This window comes from Lepisosteus platostomus, chromosome 21 (assembly GCF_059453375.1).
Source record: "Lepisosteus platostomus isolate fLepPlt1 chromosome 21, fLepPlt1.hap1, whole genome shotgun sequence".
Lineage (NCBI taxonomy): Eukaryota > Metazoa > Chordata > Actinopteri > Semionotiformes > Lepisosteidae > Lepisosteus > Lepisosteus platostomus.
Genome location: NC_142631.1, coordinates 22,520 through 39,561, shown reverse-complemented (window position 1 = coordinate 39,561; position 17,042 = coordinate 22,520). Strand labels below are relative to the sequence as shown.

Below are 17,042 nucleotides of genomic sequence, written 5' to 3'. Positions count from 1 at the left end.
AGTGAGCTGTTGACAACCATTAATGAATATTGCAAAAGGATCCAGTTTCCCTGGACGTCTGCCGTGTCAAAGGAAGAATGTTGAGGAAGCGGAAGGCTGTGTCTATTTCAGCTATTGCCTGAATCCCTGACCTTGGCTGCTCTGTGATGGGCAGTTTGCAGGAAATACTGGTCAGTAATCCAGTCAGCCAGAGTCTTTAATGCTGATCCAATTATTGCTCTTAACTCAAGTGCACTCTTGTGGCCAAGGTAAAGGTGAGTTTGAAGGTACATAGAGGGGAGGTGTAGGTCAAGATCTTTTGGTCTGGATTGTTAATTGATTTTAGTACAATGATCAGTGTTCCCCAATCCCTGGCAAGATGAATCCACAGTGTGGAGAAACAAGATTGGTGAATCCTGTTCAGAGGGAGCTCACTGGCTGGCTAAAAGGATACCAGCTTTGTGACCTGTTGTCCATTTGTGAGTATGGAAGTCCTGTGCTTTGAACAGTGGGGAAAGTGAAGAGGTGTAAGCTGTCCTCAAGTTTCCTGGATGCCCATGGATCTTGGAGGAGATGGAAGGGTAGTGTCTAGAAAGACACTGTGCCTGGAGACAAGGTGGGTTTCACTCACCCAACTCCCCCTCTTGGATATCTTCTGGTGGCAAATGACATGGTTTTTAATGTGTTAAACCTTTTTGGCTTTCTTTCTGGGTTTGTTCCCTGCTTGGTTGAAGCTCTCCTACACCGTCATGCACTGGACTGGCTGCCATTCTGACTCAAAGACTGAATTACTGCATTGTATGTGATTTTATTTCATGGGTGCACACATGTAAGTAAATCACATTGGATACACTGCAGTACAACTGTGACTTGGCACACTGCAGACTCCTTACTGGTTGAGGCTCTGAGGAGATGGCATGTCAGCCAGGTTCTCTTGATGGGTGTTGGCACAGGAACTGCTCTCTTCAAGGGAGAGGAACTGCACTGGATCTTTTCCTTGTGGAAAGAGCCCTGGACTGGGGGTTTTCTCTGCTCTCTACATTGTTTCCCTGTTAGCTTGTCCTGGGCAAGTGCTATACTGAACATTTTGCAAGTTCAGCGCAATCCTGGATTTGGGGTTGAGCTTCCTTTAGTATTTCTGAAAAGTGCAGAGGACTTGGACTAAATCCTTCTCTCCATTTCAGGATCTCTGCTGTCAGAAGGGACGAGCAGGCCTTGGGTCCAGAAGGACTTAGTGTGACAACATGCAGGGGTGTCAGTTGTACTTATCTGTGATGGAGTCTAAGAGTGGAATCTGTTACTCTGTACCCATATAGTGGTAGGAGATGTGAGCTTAAGGCGAATGGACACCTCCTGCTTGAATCTTTTGGTTTTACATGCATTGTATCAGTTTAAAACTGGTTTGAATCAAGTGGGTAGTGCTGTGCTTGCTCCAGATAAGGAATTTTTCAGACTTAAGACCTCTGCCTTAAAGTCTCTTGCTCAACAGTTTCCATGCTAGTTCTTGGGACCATAAAGTGCTGCATGTAATTAAGTCATATGCAAAGAATTGTCTGGACTGGTTAATATTTCTGCTTTACTTCAAGTATGTTTCAGATATCATACCTTTCTCTAGTCTTCCCAAGCTGAACACATGGTTAAGTAATTTTGTTCCTCCAGTCTTGTCTTATTTTAAATAAAGGTTAATTTCCTTTTTAGTTTGAGATAACTAATGGATTAATAGTGGTGGGAAAGTTCTCTATGGTTGATTGTAATCCATTAATTATCCAAATCTCATCTGATTAACAGATGAGGTGGTAAGTGCTAGTTTAGTCATTGGAAGCAGTTGTGTTGAATTGGAAACAGTGGAGGTGGGACACTGAGCACAGGTTGGGATTGGCTCCTGTTAATCGCCCTGAGGAGTTTTATAAGGCAGCCCTGGAGCCAGTGTGTTCCCAGCTGCAGCAGGTGAAGACGCTCCTGTGATTTGTGGTGGTTTTTTACTTTTAAAATGTTAGTATTACTGTGGTAGGTAAGAGTAATAGCTTCTTTTGAGGTTTTAATTTTTTTCTAGGTTTTTTTTTTTTGCAAGCCAGTGTAATCAGATTTACTGTAGCCCTGAGCTTTATTGGATGAAAATCAAGTGTTTTGTTTTAGTGATCATTGATCCTTTTACGTGGTGAATTAACTAATTGTATGGATAAAGCTGAGGTGATGCATCTGCTCAATTTTTTTTTTTATCGGCTTAAATTGTTAGGACTCACAGACTGTAAACCAATCATCCCACTGCCTGAAATTCCTGACCCTAACCTATAACCTGCACCTTCAATGCTGACCTGATCATTGATCCTAACCCAATCAGTGCACCCATGTGGCCAAGGTAAAGGTGAGTTGCAAGTCAAACTTTTCGTGCATTTGGTCAGCAGTGATGTGCTTCCCGGTCCCTGGCCAGCTGTATGCACAGTGTGGAGTGACAGGCCTAGAGAATCCTGCTTCGAGGAAGCTCACTGGCTGGCTGAAAAGATGCTAGCTGCGTGACCTGTTGATGCCCTACCGTGAGTATAAAGTGCAGAACTTTAAAATGGGAGAGCGAAGACATGCTGCAAGCTGTCCTTACATTTCCTGGATGCCCATGTATCTTGGAGCAGTTGCACTACCCAGAGCAGAGGTGAGTTTCACTCTTCTCCTGTCTTCCCTAATCCAAAACAAATTTGATGCTCTAACCATTTAGTATTGGTGAGTGAGCTTCTCTTTCAGATATCTTTCATGTTGCTTAGTCCAAATTGATCAAACGACCCCCTCACTTGTAAGAATTTTTACAATGGAGGAAAAGGTACTTTTGGTGTAGGCTTAGTGTTAAACTCTTGAACCTCATTGCAACATGCTATCCACTTAGAAATGAGGTGTAATTTTGGATTTGTCTTGTCTCTTTTGGGTGATGTTTGCTCCTTGATTGGGTGAGGCACTGACGTGCACTTGACTGGCTGTCATTCTGGCTCTCAAAGACTAAATTAGTGCTTTGTATGTGATTTATTTCATGGGTGCACACATGTAAATAAATCACTTTGGTTCAATTGTGACCTGATGGATCGGACTCCTTACTGGTTACAACTCTGAGGAGACAGCATGTCAGCCAGGTTCTCTTGATGGGTGTTTGCACAGGAACTGCACTTGCTCCCCTGTGGCACGACAGTGGACTGGAGGGTTTCCTTTGTTTTCTGCAGGGTGTTGTCCTGTTGGTTTGACTTGGACCCTGTTGGTAGTGAAAATGCCGACTTGACTGTTTCTAAGAAAGGAAGAGGACTTGGGTTAAATCCTTCTCTCCATTTCAAGCTCTCTGCTGCCAGTAGGGATGAGAAGGCTTGTGCTCCTGAGGGAAGACCTTTCATCACCAGGAGTGGAGCGCAGATGGGGCCGGTCTCTTTCTATGAAGGTCTACTGGAGGAGTGGGGAGCTTGTTCCAAGTCTGAATGTCATTGATAACATCAGAGGATTCAGGTTTGACTACAATGTGTACACTAGCTACATGTGGAACATTTTCATTGGGTACAGTACATATACCTGGGTTCACGTACAATTGTGTAGACTGTTGTATGGGGTATATTTATGTGTACTGGGCAGATGGCTTTTGGCATGGGACATAGTGTTGTATGACAAACTCTTGGCTACTTCTAGTTTGTACTTCAAGTTGAAAGACCCTGTAATCAGGATCAGAGATGCAGGACAATCTGAAAGCCAAGCATTCTTTAGTTTACTGCATGGAAAACTGAATATTTTGAGAATCTTTGATTTTGCAACTAATTTTAACTAGCAATCCGTTGGGCATCTTCAGTATTCAAGCCAGTGTTGTGATGCAAGATAGTGATGTTGAAATACTTTTTTTACACTGTGTATTCCAATGAGCAGGTGACAGCTGTCAGACTGAGAACGGGGGAGTAGGAAGCATTACTGCTGGTGAACTTGGGCTGCGGCGAGTGAACAATGTGAGCTGAAGGTAAGCAAAGGAGAGATTCAGGTCAGTGTGAGGAGAGCTTTTAAAGTTGGGAGCAGCCTACACAGCACAACCTGGTCCCCTCTGTGTGGAGGATGGGAGTGGTTAGTTCTGTTTCTTTTACAGTTGGTGCACGTGGCAGTGGTTGAAGACAAGATGCTCCTAGTTTCAAGAGAAGAGTGTCTTGGTCTCTGGAATGTTTCTGTGATTTAGGGTGGAATGCTGTGATTTGTGCTCCCCAGTCCCTGTCCACCTGAATGCAAAGAGTGCTGATGGACGCTTCCATTGAATAGTATTGGCCGTCCGAAAGGATATCGGGAGTGTTCTGTGAGTAAACGCGTGGGAAGGTTGTGCAGAACATTGTCTAATCATTGGTGAGTTTTGGCATTTTGCACCTTGTGACTGGTTCTCTACACTTTCCCAAATCAAAGATGACTGAAATATCAAACTATAGTGTTTGATTAAAAGCATCTTTATATGGAGTCAGGTGTGAGTGTCTTGCTAGCAAATTCCAAATGCAATGCCTTTTCACTTTTGTACTAGGCTTAGTTTTGGGATTCACTGGGCAAGTTTAGCTTCCTGTTGAACTGTGGGTTTCTTTATTGTAGGCTTTTGTTTTGATGTTTCTTGCTTAAGCAGTTGTAGCACCAGCAGCCTCCTCCTCTTGGAGACTCCTTGGAGATGTTTTCAAACAACAGTGAAATACCATGTCTGAGACCCAGTCAGATCAGTGAGTTCCTTACCACTCAAGAGTAGATTGGGGAGGTTGTGTGGGGCAGCTGTGGGCTTGACACCACTTGAGCAGCTTTTTTTTCCCGACTGCTGCTCTACACATCAGCCTTTTGATGGTTGTTCCCAGGAGCAGCTGAGCCACCTGGCTGATTGAGCCAAAGTTGACTTTGTTCCAGGTAAGAGGGGACTCTGATTATGTAGCCTGGAGCTGCTGGGGTTCTTTGTTTTTTTTTTTTTTAGCCTTAATGGTAAAGTGTCACTGTAGCATAAGTACTGGTTAATCAGGGGACGGAAGTCAAATACTGAAAGTGTTGTGCAAGCACTGGGGAGGATTTGGCAAAATTGTTTATGGTATGACTGGGAAATTGGAGAATTGTCAGTATGTAAGATTTATTTCATGGGTGCACACATGTAACTAAATCTTACATTGAAATTTTAGAAGTGAATTAAGTAAATTAAAGGGGGAACTAAGAGTATGGTGTCTTCCTGATTACCCAGTGAGACTATTCTGTGAATGTCTGGCACAGTCCTGTCAGAGGTTTAGTGCACAAAGGGGAGTGAGTTTCCAGCTGATTAGAAGTGGTTGTGTACTGTGCCTTGTGAGGGAGAGAGCTACATGAAGACTGTTGGACTTTCTTATACTGGATGTGTACTTTAACCATGAGCACAAACCTGTTATTGGTGTAAAACTGGCTGTGAAACTTGGTTAAGTGGTTCTGCTGATCTTCTAGAAAGCTTTTTTTAAAGGTGCTTCTAGTCATTGAGGAATATGAGGCTTAGTTTGACCATGGGTTAATCGGTATGTGTTCAAAGTATTCTCTGCATGATGGTCAAGTGCGTGATGCAGCTCAAAGACCTCAATCCACGTGGTGCCCTATCAATCAGTTTCGAGTACCATGTACTTTTGTTTCAATTGTTTAATTTTGTTTAAGCTCTAAAGCCTTTTCACCTTGGTTAAGGCTGTAGCAGTTTGGTACTGAAGATGGATAGTGTTTTGATCTCATACTGCTGTGGATCCTTGCTGTTTTTGAATTTTTGTTACTTTTGCAAAATCAGAAGTGGCTTGTCTCAAATTGAGTTTAAGGCAAAAATTCTGCTGCACTAGGTATGCATTTTTAGGGTCTCTTTAAAAAGATTGAATTTCAATTACTATTTTATTTGGATATGCAGCTTTACATAATCAGTTCTGTTTTTCGGTAGTGGTGGTTGGATTTTAATGATGGGTAAGTTGTGCTTGAATGTGCAGCACATCTACGTGGTGAACTACTTTAAGTGGATTTGGTAACAATCATGTATCTTGGTTATAAGGCTCAGTTGATTAAGCTAGAGGTTTTTAATTGGGTGTCAAATTTTCTACTTTTTTGCTTTTGCAACTGATTTGACTAGTTTTCATTTCTGATTTCAGCCAGTATCCAAGCTAATCTCAAGGAAGTGAAGCAACAGCATTTAAGTCCAGGGTGAGATCTGTCCTGGAGTATTGCAACAAGATCCAGAACTGTCAATGTTAGTGGTGTCTGTGTCCATGATGCCATGCTGCATGATGGTCCAGCTCAGAAGAGAGGAGGCTATCTTTGTCCTGAGTAAGGTGAGGTGATCCACCCGCTTCACGTTCTCATCTACAGAAAGTCCCGAGCCTCTGAATAAGGTGGAAAGCGTGGTGGGTAAACCAATCATCCTACTGCCTGACGACGTGCTTGGGCTGTAACCCTCATCTTTGGTGTGGATATGTTATTTGCTCTCACTCTAATCGGTGCACTCTTGAGGCCTAGGTATAGGTGGGTTTAAAGGTAAGTAGAGGAGGTGCAAGTGTAGCTGTTTTTCCTGAGATGGGTCAGCAGTGATGCAGATTTGTGATTTTGATTATAGTTCAATCAGTGCTCCGCAGTTCCTGGCCAGCTGAATGCACAGTGCAGTGACAGGCTTGGAGAACCCTGCTCAGAGGAAGCTCACTGGATACCAGCTGTATGACTGGTTGATCCCCATTGGTAAGCAATGAAGTCTGTGGTTTGAACAGTAGAAAGTGAAGAGGTGCTGCAAGCAGTCCTTGAAATTCCTGGATGCACATGGATCTTGGAGCAGGTGCAAGGGTGGTGTAATAGAGGACATGTCCCTGGAGCAGAGGTGAGTTTCACTCTTTTCCTGTCTAACCTTATCCATTTCAAACTTGATGCTATATAACCTTTTAGTATTTGCTTGTTAGAACTGTTTACTGAAACTGAAAAGTTTCTTCTGGAGTAGGCTACATGTTAAGCTCTTGGATCTCTTCTGGTGTATAACGTCACACTTTAACATGCTGAACTGTTTCTAGAGGTGAAGCTTTTTTGGGCTTTCTTCTGGGTAATTTTTCCTTCCTGTTTGGTTGAGGCATTTGTATACTAATGTGCACCTGACTGGCTCTGTAAGGCAATTACTGCTTTGCATCGGATTTATTTCATGGGTGCACACATGTAAATAAATTGGTTTCGATGCACAGCAGTACAATAGTGACTTGGCATACCAACAGCCTCCTCCGTAGACTTCTTGCTGGTTACAGCATATCAGCCAGGTACTCGCGATGTGTGTTGGCACAGGAACTTCTCTCCTCACAGGGGAGGAACTGCACTGGATCCCTCCCCTGTGGCAAGAGCCCTTGACTGGGGGTTTTCTCTTCACTCTCTGCAGGGTGTTTTTCCTGTTTTATCTTGGACAGATGCTGCAACAAACATTTTGGACGTTTAGTACAAAACTGGAGCTGGGAGTAATTGTTCTTACTGTTTCTAAGTGCAGAGGATCATAACAGAATCTGTCTACTAGGTTATCTGCTGCCAGAAGGGCTGACCAGGCTTTTGCTCCCAGATGGATGACCCCTCATCACCAGAAGTGGAGTAAACTGAGTAATCCAATTATCCCACTGCCTGATTAGTTTACTCCTAACCCATCTTGCATTTTTAGTATAGATCATGTTCTGCTTAATCGGTTATCCTTATCTTTTTGGCTTCGATGTAAATGACTGTGGGGGGTCTGATTCTTCTTTTTCCACAGGATGCAGTTTTCCCATAGCTGTCTTGGTGGAGATCAAGGAGTGCTACTGCTTGGGAAGTGGACTTGGACTCCTCTCCGTGAACAAGGGGAGTTGAAAGTAAGTAGAGGGGAGATTCAGGTCAGTGTGAGGGGCACTTTTAAAACTGCATCTGCATGGTGGTAGTGTGGAGGAGGAAAATGGACAGTCCTGTTTTGTCCTTGCAGTTGGTGCACTGAGAGGCAGCTGTCAGAGGAGGACTGTCACTGGAAAAAGGATGCTTTTGAAGTTTTCAGCTCCTGGTCTCAAGAGAAGAGTGTTGGTATCTTGGTCAGTTATGTTCACAGAACCGCCTCTCTCAGTGAGGCTAGACCACGGTGGTGCCGAGTGGTATGATTGACTCTGGAATATTGTTTGTGATTTAGAGTGGAATGCCATGATGGGTGCTCCCCAGTCCCTGCCCACCTGAATGCAGACAGTGCTGATGACGTCTTGCTTGGAAATGAGCTTCCATGGAACAGACTTGGCTGTCTGAATGGATATTGGGAGTGTGACCTGTGAGTATTGAAGTCCTGCAGGTTGAACACTAGAAAGCAAGGAGGGGTTTTAAGCTGCCCTTGGTGAATCTGCTGGGCACCTGTGGATGTTGGAACACATGCAAAGGTACAGTAGTCATGCAGGACACTGTCCCTACTGCAGCGGTGAGTTGTGGGCTTTTGTATCTTGTCTTTGATTTGGGAAAGTGTAGAGTTCAAGTTTCATCATACTTATATACAGGTATATGGTATAACGAAATGCTATTTGGCTAGCTCTTGGATGTTAAGCAGTACAAAACAATACTTTTGTATAAGAAAATAGGCAATGTGCAAGATTATACTTCAACTATATGAAATAAAGGATAAAACATTTTATGGAGAGTGAGCTTCTTGGCAAGTGAGGTAGATTTCAATGTGTGGGTTTTAGATTTGATTGAGGGTTCAGCTCATGGGTGAGAGGCTGGAAGTTTAATAGTTGTGTAGTGCGTGGTTAAAAACTGTCTGGGCCCAAATACTCCAGTACTGGTTTCCAGATGGTAGAGGCTCAAGCAGTCTTCTTGCTAGGGTGTGTGGGGTCTTTGCTTAGAGCTTTCCTCAAGCACTCTCCATCATAAATGACTTGGATGGGAGAGTAACCCCAGTGATGGACTGGGCAGTTTTCACCACCCGCTGTAGGGCTTTGTGGTCCGCAATACTGCAGTTGCCATACTACACTGATGCAGCCTGTGTGCTTTCTGTAGTGCATCTGTAAAAGTTGGCGAGAATCTGGGGACATATCTTAGCCGCCTTCAACAGTCTTGGGGAAATTCAGGCTGTGTTGCACTTTCTTAATCAGACAGGTGGATGATGGATTAAGCGCACACCCCGGGGGACTTCTGTGTTCAGTTGGTGCTGGAGGTGCGGTTTCCAAGCTTGACAGCTGGAGGTCTGCCTGTCGGAAAGTCCCAAATCCCATTGCAGAGGGTGGTGTCGTGACCCAGTGCATTGAGTTTCTTGACTAGTTTCTGGAATGATGGTATTAAAAGCTGAGCTGAAGTAGATGAATAGTAATCCTGTGTAGGGTTTTTTTTTATCCGATTGTGGATAAAAAGTGTTGCTGGCTTCAAACTGAGCATAAAAGGCATTGAGCTCATTAGGCAGGGAGGCATCATGGACAGATGTTCTGCCTTTTTGTAGTCTGTGAGGGCCTGTATACCTTGCCACATGCGCCTTGGGTCAATAGTGCTGAAGTGTTACTTCAGTTCCTGTTTGAGTGTGATTTTTGCATGTTTAATACCTTTCTTTAGATTGATACTGGCTGACTTCAGTTCTGATTTATTGCCCGATTGAGTGTTGCAGACCTCTGTTCATCCATGGTTTCCGTTTAGGAAACGCTCTTATTACTTTTGTCACATAGCCAGCACATGTCTTGATGTAGCTAGTGACTGATTGTATATTCCTGTATGTGGATACATACTGTGTGGCTGCCTCTTTTAAAAACACCTCAGTCAGTGCCTTCAAAACAGTCCTGCAGGAGTGATTCAGCTCCTTCAGGGCACACTTTCACTGTCCTGACTGCTGGTTTCACTCACCTGTGCAGCTGTCTGTGTGTGTGGGGAGGAGAAATGGTGATTGTGGTCTGTTTCCACAGTAGGGGAGGGGTATGGCCTGTAAGCATTCTGAATGTTGGTGTAAACGTGGTCCAGAGTGTTTTCTCCTCTCGTTGGGAGGGGGACTTGCTGATTGGTATTTCAGGAGAATGGGGTTGAGATTTGTAAGACTAAAGTCACCCAAGATGATAAAGGTTGTCGGGATGTGCAGATTCCTGCTTATTGCAGGGTACAGTACCTCTAGCACTTCTTTGCCATTAGTCGGGGGTGGATGTAGATGGCAGTCATAAACAGTCTGAACAGTAAATGGCTACATCTGTTTTCATGCGATATGCCAGGGACTTGTGCAATACAACTTGGTGTACCGTTTTGGTTTATCCTTTGTATATTCTGGACTGTGAGTAACTCTACTTAGTGCACTTCTCACTGTACGGATTGTATTGTATCATTCATTACAATGCTGTTTACTTTCAAACTGTCTTTTCAGTTTGAGGCTTAGTTTTGGGATTTTTGGTGGGCAATTTAAGCATCTTTAAGCTTAATGCACACAATTAGTAGAGCTGTTGGTCTATTTCTTGGAAATGCTTGTCTGTCTTGGTTAAGCAGTGTCTCACTTCACTGGCTGTCTTTCTGGCTCTGAAAGCCTGAATTTATTTCATGGGTGCACTTTGAAGTAAATCTCTTTAGATGCACTGCAGTACAAGAATGACTTGGCACACCAGCAGACTCCTGGCTGGTTACAGCTCTGAGGAGATGGCATGTCAGCCAGGTTCTCTTGATGGGTGTTGGCACAGGAACGGTACTTGAACCCTCCCATGTGGACTAGGAGGTTTCCTCTTTGCTCCCTTCAGGGTTTGTTTGTTTTCTCTTGAACAAGGTTTGCTGTGAAAATGTTGAAAGTGGAAATGCTGGCTTGACTATTTCTAAAAGGTGCAGAGGATCAAGTCTAAATCTGCACCTGAGTTAATTACAGATGTGGTACGCTTTAGACTAGGATTGCAGCTGGGGTTCATTGTAAGGATTAAGATACCTAAAACCAAAAGTTTAGCACTGAAAGTAATGCTGTCCGTTTTAGTGCAGAAAGGGGAGGGATGAGTTTCCAGCTGTCTGGAAGTGGATGTGTGCTGTGCTTTGTGAAAAGGGGGAGCTGCAATAATATTTATGCTTTTGTTAGAGGACTTTCTTCTTGTAGATGTTTACTTTTTTAAAACAATACTAACTGCTACATTAAGTTTTATTATTCTGTGTATAAGTGTAGTACCGATGTATACTATACAAAATGGTGCATGGTTTTGCCCAGAGTATCTTGTACAGCAGGTCATATAAAGGAGATGTGGCTGTAAAAGTGTCAACTTGTGCAAAGTGGTTGTCAAACCTGAACTTTGAGGAGTTTCTATTCATTTGGGAATGCAAGACTTGGTTTGATCTGTATGTGTGCAGGCTGTAATCGCCCTGATGGTAGAATGCATGAAGTGGCTGGAAGGTTTAAATCCATTGGTTGTGGCCCATCACTAGGTTTTGAGTGCTGCTGGTGTGCTTTTGAGTTTGTTCTGAATGTTTAAGCTTTAAAACCCTTTCAGTCCAGGCTGCAGCCGTTTAGTACTGAACATGGTCAGTGTTTTGGTCTCGTATTCCTATGGATCTCAAGATTATTGGGGTGCCCTGAATTTCTTTATGTAAAACCAAAAATTTAATTTGGTTTTTAAGTCACATTCACAGCCCTAGGTAGACATTTTAGTGTGCTTAAAGCCCAAATATCAACTACTATTTAATTGGGTGTAAAACGTTTTGAGATTTTGACTTGTATGAAATCTGTACTGCCTTTTAATAGAAGATGGTTTTATTTAAAATGAGTTTTATTTCCACATGTTTGGTCTACATGAATAAAAATATTAATGGACTTGGTCATCCCCTTTTACCTTGGTTATAGGATAGTGGAATCTAAGCTTGATGGTTTTAGATACATTTTTCTTTCTCTATTGCTTGTGTAACTGGTTTGAACAGTTAATTTTCATAGCCAGTCACCAATCTGTTAATGTCATGGAAGTAAACTATGAGCATCTTATATGCTGGGTGAGATTTTTAGATTCTTTTGGATGCCTATGGATCTTGGAGCTGTTGCAAAGGAAGTCTAGGAGGACCTTGTCCCTGGAGTGATTTGTGAGTTTCACTTTCCAATAACTTTCATTTCTCTAATCAAGTCTAAATCAAATATAAACACTTAATTTTGTCTTTGCTTGTAAGAAGTTTTGTAAAAAGCTCCTTTTGGTTTGGTTAAGCTCTTGTTTATCTTCTGGCAGAGCACATTATGCTTTAATGTGCTAAACATCTAGAGTCATAGTGGTGTAGTTTTTCTTCAACTTTCTTCTGGGTAATTTTTCCTCCCTGCTTGGTTGAGGTATTTGTATACTAATGTGCACTTGACTGGCTGTCATTCTGGCTCTAAAAGATGGAATCAGTGCTTTTGTATGCGATTTTATTTCATGGGTGCACACGTAAATAAATCACTTAAATACCGAGCAGTACAATGGTGACTTGGCACACCAGCTGCTAACTTCAGTTTGATTTCTTGCTGGTTACAGCTCTGTGGAGACCACATGTCAGCCAGGTTTTCTTGATGGGTGTTGGCACAGGACCTGCTCTTCTCCCAGGGGAGGAACTGCACTGGATCCTGTGCCAAGAACCCTTGACTAGGGGGTTTTTCTTGGCTCTCTGCTGGGTGTTTTCTTGTTGGTTTGTCCTGGACAGGTGCTGCATTGTGTTCATGTTGGGAGTGGAAATGCTGGCTTGACTGTTTCTAAGAAGTGCAGAGGACCTGGTCTGAATCCTTCTCTTCATTTCAGGCTCTATGCTGCTAGAGGAGATGAGCAAGCTTGGGCTTCAGAGGGAGGTCCTTTCATCGCCCAGGAGTGGAGCACAGATGGGGCTGGTCTCTGGGGTCTTTCAGTGAAGGTCTGCTAGAGTGGTGTGCTTGTCTGAAGACTGCAAGTTAAAGGCAGCATCAGAGGATCCAGTCAGGTGAGTGAGACAAGTTCTCATTTTGAGTACACTGGGTACTTGGGGGTTTCATTTGAGTACTTTGGGTATATGTTGATTTTGTTTAGGTACAGTTGTGGAGATTGCATGTCAAGTTAGATAATTGAGTATATTGGTAAGGCAGCTGTTGGCATGTGCATGGGAGTTGTATAGTACAAACAACTTTTTTTCTTGCCTAAACTTTTTTACACATTAAATGAACATGAAAGATCCTGTTATCAGAGGAATGTGGAGGAATCTGAAACCCTGCATTTTTAATGAGGAATTGAATTTTTGAGAATGTTAACGGTTTTAATTGTCTTGTCTTAAGCTAGCACACCTAGGAGGAGAAGCAAGTGGATTTATGTCCTTGGTAAGTATTCAAGAACAATTTAGTTCCTCAAGGTTGAGGGAAGGGAGAGGTTTAACTGGCTGTTTTTGGGAACTTGTGTGGGAATGTTAAATGCTTTAAACAAGGTATTAGAAATGGACTTGAGTTCTGCACTCTGTTTTTGCTTTATCACATTTTAGGGTGGTTTTGTTGGTTTGTCCTGAAAAGGTAGTACTGAACACTTATAGTAGTTTAGGTCAAACTGGGTGTTGGAAGTGGAAATGTAGGCTGGACTATTTCTGACTAGTGTTTTTTTTTTTCTTCAGGTTCTTTGCTGTCAGGGGGATGACCAGGCCTTTGCTGCCAAGAGAAGACCTTCACCAGGACAGGAGCCCAGATGCAGCAGACTGGGTAGCAGGTTCTGTCTGCAAAGATCTTGATGAATCTGTTCCCATCCCAGAAGCCAATGGGCACATCAGAGGATCATTAAAGCTGCTGTAGAAGTTTCTAATGACAGGCAAAAAATGAGGGGGGGGGGGGGGGGTCTTTTTTGGGTTAATTGTGGGCTGGAAAGAGGTTCAGGTGCTTTTGATGGTCCAACAGGAGCTGTGAAGCTCTGATTGAATCTCTGCACACCAGCCTTGTAATGGCTGTTAGGACCTTGGCTTGTAACTCCAGCACCTGAGCCACCTGGCAGGGAGGAGACAGTGACTTTTGGTGCAGGAACAGAGGAAGAGTTCCAAGTTTTGTAACTTGGTAGCTACTTTGCACATTCTTAACCATTTTGAAAAGCGTTTGAGAGGCTAAGGTCAAGCAATGATTTATTTGCATGGGTGCACACATGTAGATAAATCTTGCCTTGGCTGTAGAGTAAAAGTGAATTAAACCTATTAAGTAGGGATGAATAAAAGGAAAACTAATCCCATCCACTCATTTAGGAAAGGTTTACCTGAGTGTGGCTCTTTTTTTGGTACCTGCACAGAAAGCTCTTGTCATGGGAGAGGATTTTTGTTTTATGTTGTGGCTTTGTAAATACTTTGCCAGAGAATGTTCTCGTGTATTGAATGTCTTTTTGTCTGTATGGGATGTTAATAAAGTACCAATTTTTTTTTTTTGTACCACCACCATCAACAAATTGCTGTTAATTATATTAAGTACATTGTGCCACTGGATCTGCTTTTTCCTGTAGTTTTTATTTGGACATTTTGCTTCCTAATTGATTGGTTTCACAACTGATTTTTTTTTTACTACTGGGGAGGTTCAGGTCCTACTTTTTGGGTACATTTGATGTAAGTAGAGGATGTTTATTAGCATTCTTTAGGCATTGACAATGTAAAGCACAGAATTTTAATGGTTTGGGTTTATGAAAGTTATTAGATTTTGCCCCTGGGTGGTTTGTGCCTTGTTCAGTTGTGTAGAAATGAAAATGTACTTTATTTTCTTTGTAACGTAGAGGTTTTTAGAATGAAGGTGTCTTTGGTTGTGATTGGCTCGGCTTTGGTTTTCTTTAGTTCTCATGTTTTACTTTTGGGTTTTTTTTTGTCTAGCTTTGGCTTAATTTTGTGTGAACTTTTTTGCAATTACCTTGTCCCAACATGTTATCAACCTTTGTGTTCTTTTGTAGTATGTTTTGTCATCTTTTGGTTGTAGTTCCCTAGTGTATTGAAGTGAACGTAGTTTGAAGTTGTCGGGTACATTGGTTTTTGTATTAGAAACACTAGTTTAGGATGGGCAAGTGCCTTTGTTTTATATGGCTGGCTGGGGGTAGTTAAGGTTAGCCAGGGTTTCAGATGCCGAAGACCTGAGTGTTTTGGGTTTTTGTTTGGTTGGCTTTCTCACTATTAGCCAGCCTCATTTTGTTTCTTTTATTTGGCACTGCTCTAGTTCCATGTTATCCTGTTTATGTACCAGTCACTTTAAATAAATCTTTTGCACCAAAACTTGTCATGCTTTCACCAGAAACCCACCACCATCCAAAACCATCCTAGAAGTTACAACTTTAGATGCTTGAGGTTGTAACAGGCACACTGGACAGCCTCTGTGACTAGCAGTACCATCCCCTATAGAGGGAGTTTTTACTCCTACAGTCCTGGAGGGGATTGCACCCTTGTAAGGTGTCATTTCCTCCTTTCTTGTCCCTTTATGCCTTTCTCCATGTGTAGGCAAACTCATGCATCTTGGGTAGTAAGGTTTTGCTTTTTACTTTACGCACCCTGCTCAATAGTGTTAGACCAGTCTGGAGGTAATGTTGGCACTATGGTTTATTTTTTCACTGTTTGTGGTTGCTGCTAATGTCATACTGGTACTTTTCCATTTGGGGTGGTTGACTTTTTTTACTGATGCTCTCTACAGTGCCTCCCATTAGTCACAATGGATACACTTATTTAAGAGTAAACAAGCAGTTCCAGTGCAACTGAAGTTACACCAATTAAGTCTTCCATTCCCTTCCATGTGAAAATGTCCCAAAAGCAGTTTACTTAAGCTGTCCATTATACAAGGTTTTCTGTATGTGTAGTGAATTTGGGTGCAGCTATTTGTATGTCTTAATGCATTAGTTGATGTCTTTAAAAGAAAAGTCTACTGGAAGTATTGCCAAGATGAATCCATTTCATACTGTAGTGGTTGAGACTGCATTGCAAAGTAAGTATTTTTGTAACATGTTGGTGTGAAATTGTTATAGCTGCAGTAGTTGTAGATTATAGAATAGACCAAGAGAATATAATAGATTTAAGAAAGGAGTTATCAGAATTGTATGGAGTTGTGTAGAGGTTGCCATTTAGGGCAGAGACAACTGCTAGCATTGGTGGCAGTAAAATTATTTATACATTAGGTTTACAGTCTAGCAAATGTAATTGTTACAGTTTTCATCCTTTTAAACTAATTAGATTTTTGGTTAGTGAGCTCTTTTTTTTTATAGAGGGCTTGGTCTGTCTCTGCAATAGATCTGTTGTGGATGTAACTATAAGTGATTTCTGCCAGCAAGGAAGTATAAATCTATTTACAGTGGTTTAACCATACTGCTCACTGCACCAATGAAGATCAGATGGAATGCCATTCCTTTCCTCATCTACTTGTGCCAGAATGCAATTAACCTACCTCCGTGTTCTTGGACTGTGGCAGAGAACACATCTTGGAGACAGCCACAAACTGGAGAGAAAATTACATGAGAAGCCCAAATCTGGTTCTGTTCCAGTCGTCCCACAAAGTGTAATGTGTAGAAAAATAAACTGGTGACAAGTACCATGTGTAAGGAGTGTTTATTTTCATGAGCCCTGCATAAAGGAGTCCTTTGGAACCATGATGATGGCTTGGAGAGAAGCAAGAATGTGCACATTGACATTTAATAAGTAATGGTATGTATCATTCATAGGATAAATAAGTTTCACATTAGTTATCACATCATAAACTTGAGTTGGTAGTTAAAGCAACCTTTTCTTCATTTTTAGAAGAACCCAAAAAAGTGTGAAAAGGTCAGGTTGTCCAGATCCTGCCTCTTCAAGTTCAACTGCTTGTAGATGTAATTACATTTCATTAATGAAAACACAATGGTGACATACTGAGTTTATAAAATATGCCACTCCAGTATTCATATATGCCATATGAGATTGGTAGTTATCAAGGTTTTGTTGATTTATTACTCTTCTACTTTTGGTACAGTAGTTTAGCTGCTCAATGTATTCTACTAGAGTTTAGGGGTCTTTTTCTCCAATCCCAGAGGTTAGTGTGATTTGGGTCAGTCCAGTACAGAGTGTAATGACCTTTACAATTATAATCTATTTCATTAATTATATCACAGTTTTTTCAAGTACCATGTTAACCATAAAAATGCCAACTTTGTAGGTTTTGAATTGTAAGTGCATGGTTTAGCTAAAGAGACACCTTAATTTGTGGT

General features: G+C 42.1%; 1 long non-coding RNA gene across 6 annotated transcripts in view; it reads left to right on the top strand.

The window, feature by feature from the left end:
* The window catches only part of LOC148643744 (uncharacterized), a 43,288-nt gene extending 28,198 nt beyond the window's left edge, over positions 1 to 15,090 (top strand). For 2 of the 6 annotated variants that reach the window (XR_015928972.1, XR_015928969.1), the window contains 8 exons: positions 2,385 to 2,513; positions 3,292 to 3,456; positions 3,865 to 4,276; positions 4,809 to 4,857; positions 6,087 to 6,802; positions 12,648 to 12,822; positions 13,151 to 13,192; positions 13,477 to 15,090. This is a non-coding gene — a long non-coding RNA (uncharacterized LOC148643744). The other 4 variants (XR_015928970.1, XR_015928973.1, XR_015928971.1 and 1 more) reach the window with 4 other exon arrangements.
* Positions 15,091 to 17,042: the final 1,952 nt, after the last annotated feature.